The sequence below is a fragment of the Raphanus sativus genome, chromosome 4 (assembly GCF_000801105.2).
Source record: "Raphanus sativus cultivar WK10039 chromosome 4, ASM80110v3, whole genome shotgun sequence".
In the NCBI taxonomy this organism is placed as follows: domain Eukaryota; kingdom Viridiplantae; phylum Streptophyta; class Magnoliopsida; order Brassicales; family Brassicaceae; genus Raphanus; species Raphanus sativus.
In genome coordinates, this window is record NC_079514.1 from 32,951,135 (window position 1) to 32,960,377 (window position 9,243).

General features: G+C 35.5%; 1 long non-coding RNA gene across 5 annotated transcripts; it reads right to left on the minus strand.

Annotated features, from left to right (window-relative positions):
• Positions 1-171: 171 nt before the first annotated feature.
• LOC130511032 (uncharacterized) lies at positions 172-2,815 on the minus strand. Of its 5 annotated transcripts, none has more exons than XR_008944811.1 (3): positions 2,662-2,815; positions 2,270-2,561; positions 172-2,186 (listed from the first exon to the last, which is right to left on the minus strand). It is a non-coding gene; the product is annotated as an uncharacterized LOC130511032 (long non-coding RNA). The 5 variants fall into 5 exon arrangements; XR_008944812.1 differs by lacking the exon at positions 2,662-2,815 and having other exon boundaries at positions 172-967; positions 2,086-2,186; positions 2,270-2,655; XR_008944813.1 differs by lacking the exon at positions 2,662-2,815 and having other exon boundaries at positions 172-764; positions 913-2,186; positions 2,270-2,655.
• Between the last annotated feature and the right edge of the window lie 6,428 nt (positions 2,816-9,243).

A 9,243-nucleotide genomic window follows, 5' to 3' on the forward strand; every position in this document is an offset into this window, starting at 1 on the left:
TTGGTAGTTTTTTTCCCCTTAAAAGTTATGGGATAACATGAGGGAAAAAGTAAATGGATGTGTGAATGATAAAGCCTATGGTAATGTTTGAGTGATTTTTCGTGTTTCTTTTGGGTAAGGAAAAAGATACATAAGTAAATAAAATCACATGTTAAGATATTACAATATAGATTAAGAAATTTCTCTTTTTATGATTTTCGTAAGCCCGGCTTTGTGATTTGATATTACATTGTCAAATTATTTCGGACACACCAACTAATCGCATGAACCATAAACTTTATTTATATATGTGTTAAACATGTCAAGAAGTTTAAAGACAAAAAGTATATTCCTACACTAACTCCTCTGAGCTCTCGAACTCTCCTTCTCAATTCTCATGTCCTGCGGTTCGACCCTTGCTTTGTACATGACTACGTTGCTTACTTGCTGCAATCTAACTGTTTAGCCAAAATTTATCATTTAATTAGAGGGGTTTTCATTTATCATTTAAGATATACATCAGTTGCCCAAGCAAATATACCACATAATATCAATCACATATTGACCAGATTGTGTGTCCTAAATTGGCAAGAACAATCAAAATGATCTGTCATAAATCAGGCTTTCTGTCATGGAGTTTTTTCGGTTTTAAGATTGTACCTTAATCGTGTGTAAATAAAACAATCCTTCTCTTGTTCTTCTTGCGAGACATAAACTCAATCAATAAGGTAAACAAACTCTTCTTTTTGTCTGTCAATTTTCTTTTCTCATTCTGCTGACAATCTCTAAAAAGACAACATCTAAGTTATAGACAAATGTTAAGTAACCTCTAATTGAATACTCAAGAACCATGTAACCTCTGCATCAGTTGAAATGATATAAGTCGATATAAATTCCAAAAGTGCGTTTTTAACTAAGTTTTGGAATACTCACATTTTTCCTGCAGTCCCTATGCCGATATGTGTAATTTCTTCCACGTCAAGTTTTGCTAGACCAAAGTTGACAAATAAAAAAGCTAAACCGAAATCAGATAAGTTTACATTTTGAGACTGTTCAAAAAGCACAGTCATCATATTTAGGGCTGGGCATAAAACCCGTAACCCAAAATCCGAACCGAATCCGAACCGAACCGAATCCGAAATGTTAAAAATATCCGAATAGATCTTGTAGGGTGTTACAAAACATATCCGAACCCGAAGTGTTATTAACCAAAACCGAATGGATAATCCGAAAAATCCGAAAATCCAAAAATATCCAAAAAACCGATCCCAATATCCAAATTAGTATACATTATAAATATTTAAAACATAAATATATACTTCAAATATTCAATTTCATATTTATTTCAACATGATATCTAACAATAAGTATCTATCATTTAAATTAATGTCTTAAATACTCTATTATATATAAATAAGTATATATTTTTTTATGTTTTGCTATTAAATTTTAGATTTTATTTAGAATATATCCGAACCGATTTGATATAACCCGAATCCGAGTGGTATATGGTTACTTCGGATATTATCCGAACCAAACCGAAACCGATGTGTTATATCCGAACCCGAACCGTACTTGTAGATTTACTAGAATGGGACCTCGAAGGTGTTACAAAATAGAACCGAAATCCGAAAAACCCAAACCGAACCCGAATGGCTACCCGAACGCCCACCCCTAATCATATTTATGTCTCAACGAACAATCTGCAGCCTTGACTCCTTAATAAATAAACCAATTCTTTCTTTAAAAAAAACAAAAAAAAATTGTATGAGAGGAAGCCATAATCAATGTCAAAACAGAGGTAGCAACGAGAAGAAACAAAAGAAATAAACATTTCACATGAGATATAATAGAACAATATAACATGATCATCGCATGTTAATATTAAGAAAATCAATTTGGAGAAAAAGCTAGTCTAAATCCACAATTAAAACCAATCAATCAACTACTCTCGCAAACTAGTTTGCTTCTACCAACATGATTAGGAGAAGGTCATAAATGAACAAATTTTCCTTCTTATAGGCAAGACTTGTAAATGCAATGGGAAATTCTAAAGAGTGAAAAAGGCGTCAAAAGGTCAGGTGATCATAAATCGAAGAAGGAAACCTGGAAAATAGTGAGATACAACACAGGTGGAGTGTAGAGGTGATCATACTACATGTCTGTAATCATCCTTGTTGGCTGAAGGATTAGCAATCCTTGCCGCTCTGTAGAAATTCATAGATATAAGAACTAAATATCAGAAAATCGATTTAGATTTATTCCACCGTTCAAGATATGAATCACAAACCCATTATAATTTTAGTGGGTACTGAGTGAATCTTTGGTTGGTGGTGGATTTCTATTGATCGCCTTTCTTAATGGGTTTCTATTATGACTGAATCACTACCTCTCCGTCTTCTCCTTCTCGATCTTCATCTTCTCCAACATCGCATGCATCTCCATCAAATCTTCTCCTACAACTTCGCTTCTTTCCCTTGGCTGAGACCTTCGATGACAACAATGGTGACTCGATTACCGTATTCTTCTGCGCCAACGCTTTGTTGGTTTTTTCAATTTCTTTGATGGAGTATGATCAGCGGCTGTAGCCATTAAACGGAAGAGAGTGTGAGAGGTTAAAAGAGAAATGGATGCTTTGAAATTTAGGGTTAAGTTTTACAAATAGAAAGAAAAGAAAGAAACCATTAAAACATGCAACCGTTTATGTTGGAGAAAATGAACGTGGAAGTTAAATAATTCTAACGTATTTTGACAGTGAGAAGGGGAAGTGAAAACGTTTTTCTTTTGTTTGGGACAATTGATTGGTTTATGAAAGGAATTAGAAATTGAAAGGTCTGAAAAAGAAGTTACGTGTCTCTACTCGCCGTTACGTCTAAAATAAAGAAATCCTATACAATGAGTCTGACCAGAATGAATTCAATAAATTAAGCCCAAACATAAGATATTCTTTGAACGGAAATAAAATAGAGTCACAGAAATTTTACAGACGAAAAAGTATAACAAATGAAGAATTAACATGTAGCGAAAAAATCTCCCTCTCCAGAGTGACATGGACGCATGAGAGGACATATATCTCTACTTTATTGTAGAGGATTACTATTCTATCAAATTAAATTAGTATTTCCTCTGTTTCTTTTTATTAGATGTTTTAACATCACATAAATTAAAAATTATTTTTATCAAAACCACTTGATTATAATAAAGAGTATTTATTTAATCATTGATGTTTTAACAAATAAGATAAAAATTATACATTACTTTAATATTTTAATCAATTGTTTTAATAGTACTAAATAGAAAGATTCAAAACATCATATAAATTGAAAAACATCTTCTAAAACATCTTTAAAAAAAACGGAAAAGTATTAGAACAAATATGATTAAAATTAATTTAAATATAAAAATAATTTAAAAATAAAAACAAAAACAAAAATATAACTTTTCGTAGGACGGATTAGAATGTGTTAAATTACAACCAAATCCATTATATATCTTCTTTCAATATTAAGTGGCATGCTGACAAAAAAAATCAAGTGGCATTTATCTATGATTGTTTAAAAGGAGAATGTCTTAGGAAACTTTTGGCATTCTCCAAAAGTCGTCAATTCCTTAATAATGACTTCTTTTTCTTTAAAATGTAATCATTTTTCTTCACACAGTACCAAAACAAACACATTAAAACAATAGACTTGAACAAAACGGTAGACGACCATCAACACTTTAGAAATTAAAATGCATACATATATACACACACACATGTATAGCTAATATATATTTGGTTGCTATACGTACATGTTGTGTAACCGAAGATATAACAACATTTTGTATAACATAAACTACTACAAATGTTTGGATTCAGTGTGTTTGTTTTTTCTATTAAACCACATATCTTAAGCATTTGAGCACAAAGAGAGTTTTGCAAAAATAGCCTATAATTCGAAATCAACTACAAACAAAACATTTTTCTCTGCTATATTTAACCATTTTTTTCTAATACAATCCTTAACTTAAAAAAAAATATTTATATAAATTCCAATATTGTTTAGTGTTTCCTAAAATTTCTTCTTATTTTCAAATATGTCATTATCATTATTTTTTCCAACTACCTTGAGCAGCCAATTTAAGATTCTTAAAACTAACATTAAATTTTCATCTTTTTCACTATATACCAATAAACTTATTTTCTTCTCATTTTCTCTATATTTTCATCTAAAACCCTCACAACTTTCATTTCTTTTTTACAAAAAACTTCCATATTTTGGTGAATTTCTATTAAGAAACATCAAACCATCTTTTTATTAAGCTAATTTCGAAGTTTTGATTGTGGAAAGTCTGGAAACGAGCTTACACATGAAAAATTAGCTACTACATAGTTTTCATTACTATTCAGATTCGTGTCGCGAGAGCAGACATCTCTATATGTCTATGCATATTTTTATACTTTGTAATCTGCTAGTAAACGCATATGTTAATGGGAAATTTTCATAAAAATACTCCAACTAATTTTTTAAAGATTTTTAATATCCAAATTTTTTCACTGTCCAATTTAATATCCCAATTAATTATTTTACTTATTTTAATACTCAAACTTTTAAAATTAGTATCCATTTTAATACTCAAACTTTATTCATTTTAATAAAAATACTACTAAATTTGAAAAAAACTTAAAAAAATTTCAAAAATCTCGAAAATCTAAGAAACAAATATTAAAAATTCTAATTTTATTTTAAGATTTAGGAAAGAAGGTAGATAAACCATGTAAATTTTTTTTAAAATAAATAAATAAATTTGAATGATAAAAATAAATTTCGTTTTTATTTCAGAAAACAAACTAAATACAATGTTTAAAACTTACAAATTTTATTACAAAATTTAATATTTTACACTATTTATTTACTTTTATTTCTCAAACACCAAAAAATTTAGATTTTATGAGTTTGTTTTGTAAATTTTAGAGATTTTTAAAAATTTTGTTTGAAACTTATTAGTATTTTTATTAAAATAAATAAAGTTTAGGTACTAAAGTGGGTATAGTTTTAAATTTTGGGTATTAAAATGAACAACATAATTAGTTGGATATTAAACTGAGTAATAAAAAAATTTGGATATTTAAAAGCTTAACAAAATTTAGTTGGTGTATTTTTATAGAATTTTTCCTATGTTGATTTTAAAATGGACCAAATTTATATTTTTGTACAGCAAATTTCACCATAACCAAAAAACAAAAACAACAATAAAGTGATGGTAATGGCGGTTAAGCCACCAGCCACCAGGGTTAAAAACTTTGGTTTAAAGCTATTTTGTTAGAGAAGAGAGAGAGAAACTTTTTAGTTCACAAGAAACATAGATTATTTTGAAACAAATGGAGTATAAGAAAGAAAGAAAATTACATAATTGTAGTGTTCTGTTACGAAGAATTTCTACAGTTGAATAAAGGCAAGGACTTTAAAACTTACCAAGCCAAACCACCACATACACATAGAGATTAGCTAGACATTAAACGACCAACAAAGGAAAAATACTTCCTAAGCATTATGAATCGGACAATTTGCTAATCGCATCCCAGTCGATCTCCACCGAAGGAAACTTCACAAGCCCGAATCTCCTATTGATGTATAGATACCGGTTTGATGTATAGACACTGGTTATGACATTTCGGTTTAGCAATTGTAATTACTTTATCCGGTTTGTTCCGGTTAGTTTGTTAGGACAACTGTATATAGTCACATGACTATCACTCTTTTCAATATAACAGAAAAGTTCCTTTTGTCGTCTCTCTCTAAGCTTTACTTTCCGCCATTGTCAAGCTTGAGAGCTTCTTTCTGTTCATCGTTTGTTTTACTAAAATGGTCTCAGAGCGTTGAGCCCTAGCTCAACAATCGATTCTCTCCTCTCCGTTCTCTTTTCGGACCTCTCTGTTTTCTCGTCGTCTCTGTTTCCTCGTCGCTTTTGTTGCTACGATGGTGGTTAATCTTCGTCGGAATCGTCGTTCTGGTCGTTTCACCCGCGCTGGTAGCACGAGCACTCCACCTGAAGCTTCGGCTTTGGCGACCTCGTTTGCTCACTTCGCCATGATGAACCCAGACAGTATTCATTCTCCTCTGTTTCTCCATAGCGCTGATCATCCTGGCATGATGATTACATCTGTTCAACTTGATGGATCGAACTATGGACAGTGGAGCTCTGCGATGAAGATAGCCTTGGACGCGAAGAACAAAATCGCTTTTGTTGATAACTCTCTCCCTCGCCCTTCTGCAACTGATCCTCTTTACCGGATCTGGTCTCGATGCAACAGTATGGTTAAGTCGTGGATCCTGAACGCCGTTTCCAAACAAATCTATGGTAGCATCCTTTCCTTTGATGATGCTGCTCAGATCTGGAAAGACCTTCACGATCGCTTCCATAAAACCAACTTGCCTCGAACCTTTCAGTTGGTTCAGCAAATCCAGGATTTGCGTCAGGGTTCGATGGAGCTTTCCACATACTACACTACTCTGAAAACGCTTTGGGATAACCTTGACTGTTCTGAGATCTCTGATCCTTGTGCTTGTTGCAACGCTGTTAACTGTGCTGGTCAGCGTCAGGCTCAGGCTCGTGTTGATCGGTCCAGAACAATCAAGTTCCTTGCTGGCTTGAACGAAAAGTACTCAGTCATTTGTGGTCAAATCATTATGAAGAAACCACTTCCTGACTTGGCTGAGATCTGCAACATTCTGGATCAGGATGATAGCCAGCGTCAGTTCAACACACCCATCCCAGCAGCTTTTCACTTGAGTTCTTCACAGACTCCAACTCCCTTGGTGTCTTCTCCTCCAAGCAACGTTGCTCCTGATTCTTCTCCTGGTGCTTTGAATGCGTTCCAGAGAAAGGATAACCGCCCCATGTGTTCCCACTGTGGCGTTGCAGGACACATCATTGATCGTTGTTACAAACTTCATGGGTACCCTATTGGCTGGAAGAAGGGGAAACCCATTCATAGCAAACCCTCGTCTGCAGTTGCTGCCAACGTATCTGCTTCAGACGCTTCTTCTGGTGGTAACTTGGACTCTCTGGTTGGTAACCTTACCAAAGATCAGATCCAGGAGTTCATTGCTTACTTCTCATCTCAGCTCCAGCCCTCTTCCTCCTCCGTCAATAACATCACCACCACCTCACTTGCCTCAACAAGTCAGACTCCCTCTGTATCTCTTTCTCACCCTCCACATACAGTTTCATCTGTATACTTACTGTCTCTGCGTGTGTGACTACTGAGAAACTATGGATCATTGACTCCGGTGCAACCCACCATGTCACTCATGATCGATCTTTGTTCACTGAACTTGACACTTCTGTCGTTCATCATGTGAACCTTCCTACTGGACAGTCTGTTAAGATTGGTGGTGCTGGTACTATCATTATCAACACTGATATTGTTTTGAAGAACGTTCTTTTCATACCTGAGTTTCGCTTAAATCTGCTCAGCATCAGTGCTTTGACTACAGATCTTGGCTCCCGGATTATCTTTGATCCTCAGTGTTGTGTGATACAGGATCTTTCCAAGGGGTTGATGATTGGAAGAGGTAGACGGATAGCAAAATTATACGTTTTGGAAGGTGAAGACTCAGTATATGAAGACACTGCTTCCCCTTCTTTCGTTACAAACTCAGTTATTGATGCATCTGTTTGGCATCGCCGTCTTGGGCATACTTCTTTTACTCGTTTAGACTCTCTCGCAAATGTACTTGGGATTTCGAAATTTAAAAATAAAGGATTGGTTCATTGCGATATTTGTCATAGAGCTAAACAGAAGAAATTGCCTTTTCCTACACGTCAGAACATTTGTTCATCTCCTTTTGAGCTTTTACACATCGACACTTGGGGTCCTTTCTCTGAACCGACTCAAGATGGTCATCGATACTTCCTTACCATCGTCGATGACCACACTCGTGCCACATGGATCTATCTTATGAAGCTCAAGAGTGATGTTCTGCAAGTCTTTCCTTCCTTCATCTCTATGGTTGAGACTCAGTTTAATGCTAAGGTGAAATCAGTTCGTTCTGACAACGCTCCGGAGCTTCGCTTTGGTGACTTATACAGCAGAAAAGGCATCATCGCATACCATTCTTGCCCAGAGACACCCGAACAGAACTCCGTGGTTGAACGCAAGCACCAACACATTCTAAATGTTGCAAGGGCTTTGCTGTTTCAATCTCATGTTCCTTTGTCTTTGTGGGGAGATTGTGTGCTCACGGCTGTATTCCTCATCAACAGAACACCTTCTCCATTACTGTCTAACAAGACTCCCTTTGAAATTCTTCACGGCAAAGAACCTGAGTACACGAACTTGAAGACTTTCGGCTGTTTGTGCTATGCAAACACCTCTCCTAAGCAGCGTAATAAGTTCCAGGAACGTGCAAAAGCGTGTGTATTCCTTGGCTATCCTGCAGGATGCAAAGGTCACAAACTGTTGGATCTTCAGAGCAATTCAGTCTTTGTGTCTCGAAATGTGATCTTCTACGAAGATATATTCCCACTTCATAAATCTGACATTTCTACTGATGCTCAGATTTTCTTTCCTTACGTTGGGCACTCCTCTCCTGAGACTACATCTTCTGCTTCTGAAAGCTCTCTTCCTCCGGTGACTACTAAATCAGCTCGTCGCGTTTCTAAACCACCAAGTCATCTTCAAGACTATCATTGCTACGCTATGGATTCATCAACAGAGCATCCTATCTCTAATGTTGTCTCCTATGCAGCACTTTCTGACCCGTATATGATATTCATCAACGCTGTTAATGGTGTTGCTGAACCATCTACATACGCTCAAGCACGAAAGTTCAGAGAGTGGTGTGAAGCTATGGGCATTGAGATCACTGCGCTTGAGGATAATGATACTTGGTTGATATGCTCTTTACCTGCAGGAAAGAAAGCCGTGGGATGTAAGTGGGTGTACAAAGTTAAACTTAACGCCGATGGCACATTGGAGAGATTCAAAGCTCGCCTTGTCGCTAAAGGCTACACACAACAGGAAGGCCTTGATTACGTTGAGACGTTCTCCCCTGTTGCGAAGTTAGCTACGGTCAAACTCTTGCTTGCGGTCTCTGCTGCAAAGGGTTGGTCTCTCTATCAACTTGATATCTCCAATGCCTTTCTCAATGGAGACTTGGAAGAAGAAATCTATATGGAGTTACCACCTGGATACTCACCAAGAGAGGGGGAATCCTTCCCTCCCAACGCTGTTTGTAAGCTAAAGAAATCTATCTACGGTTTAAAACAAGCATCTCG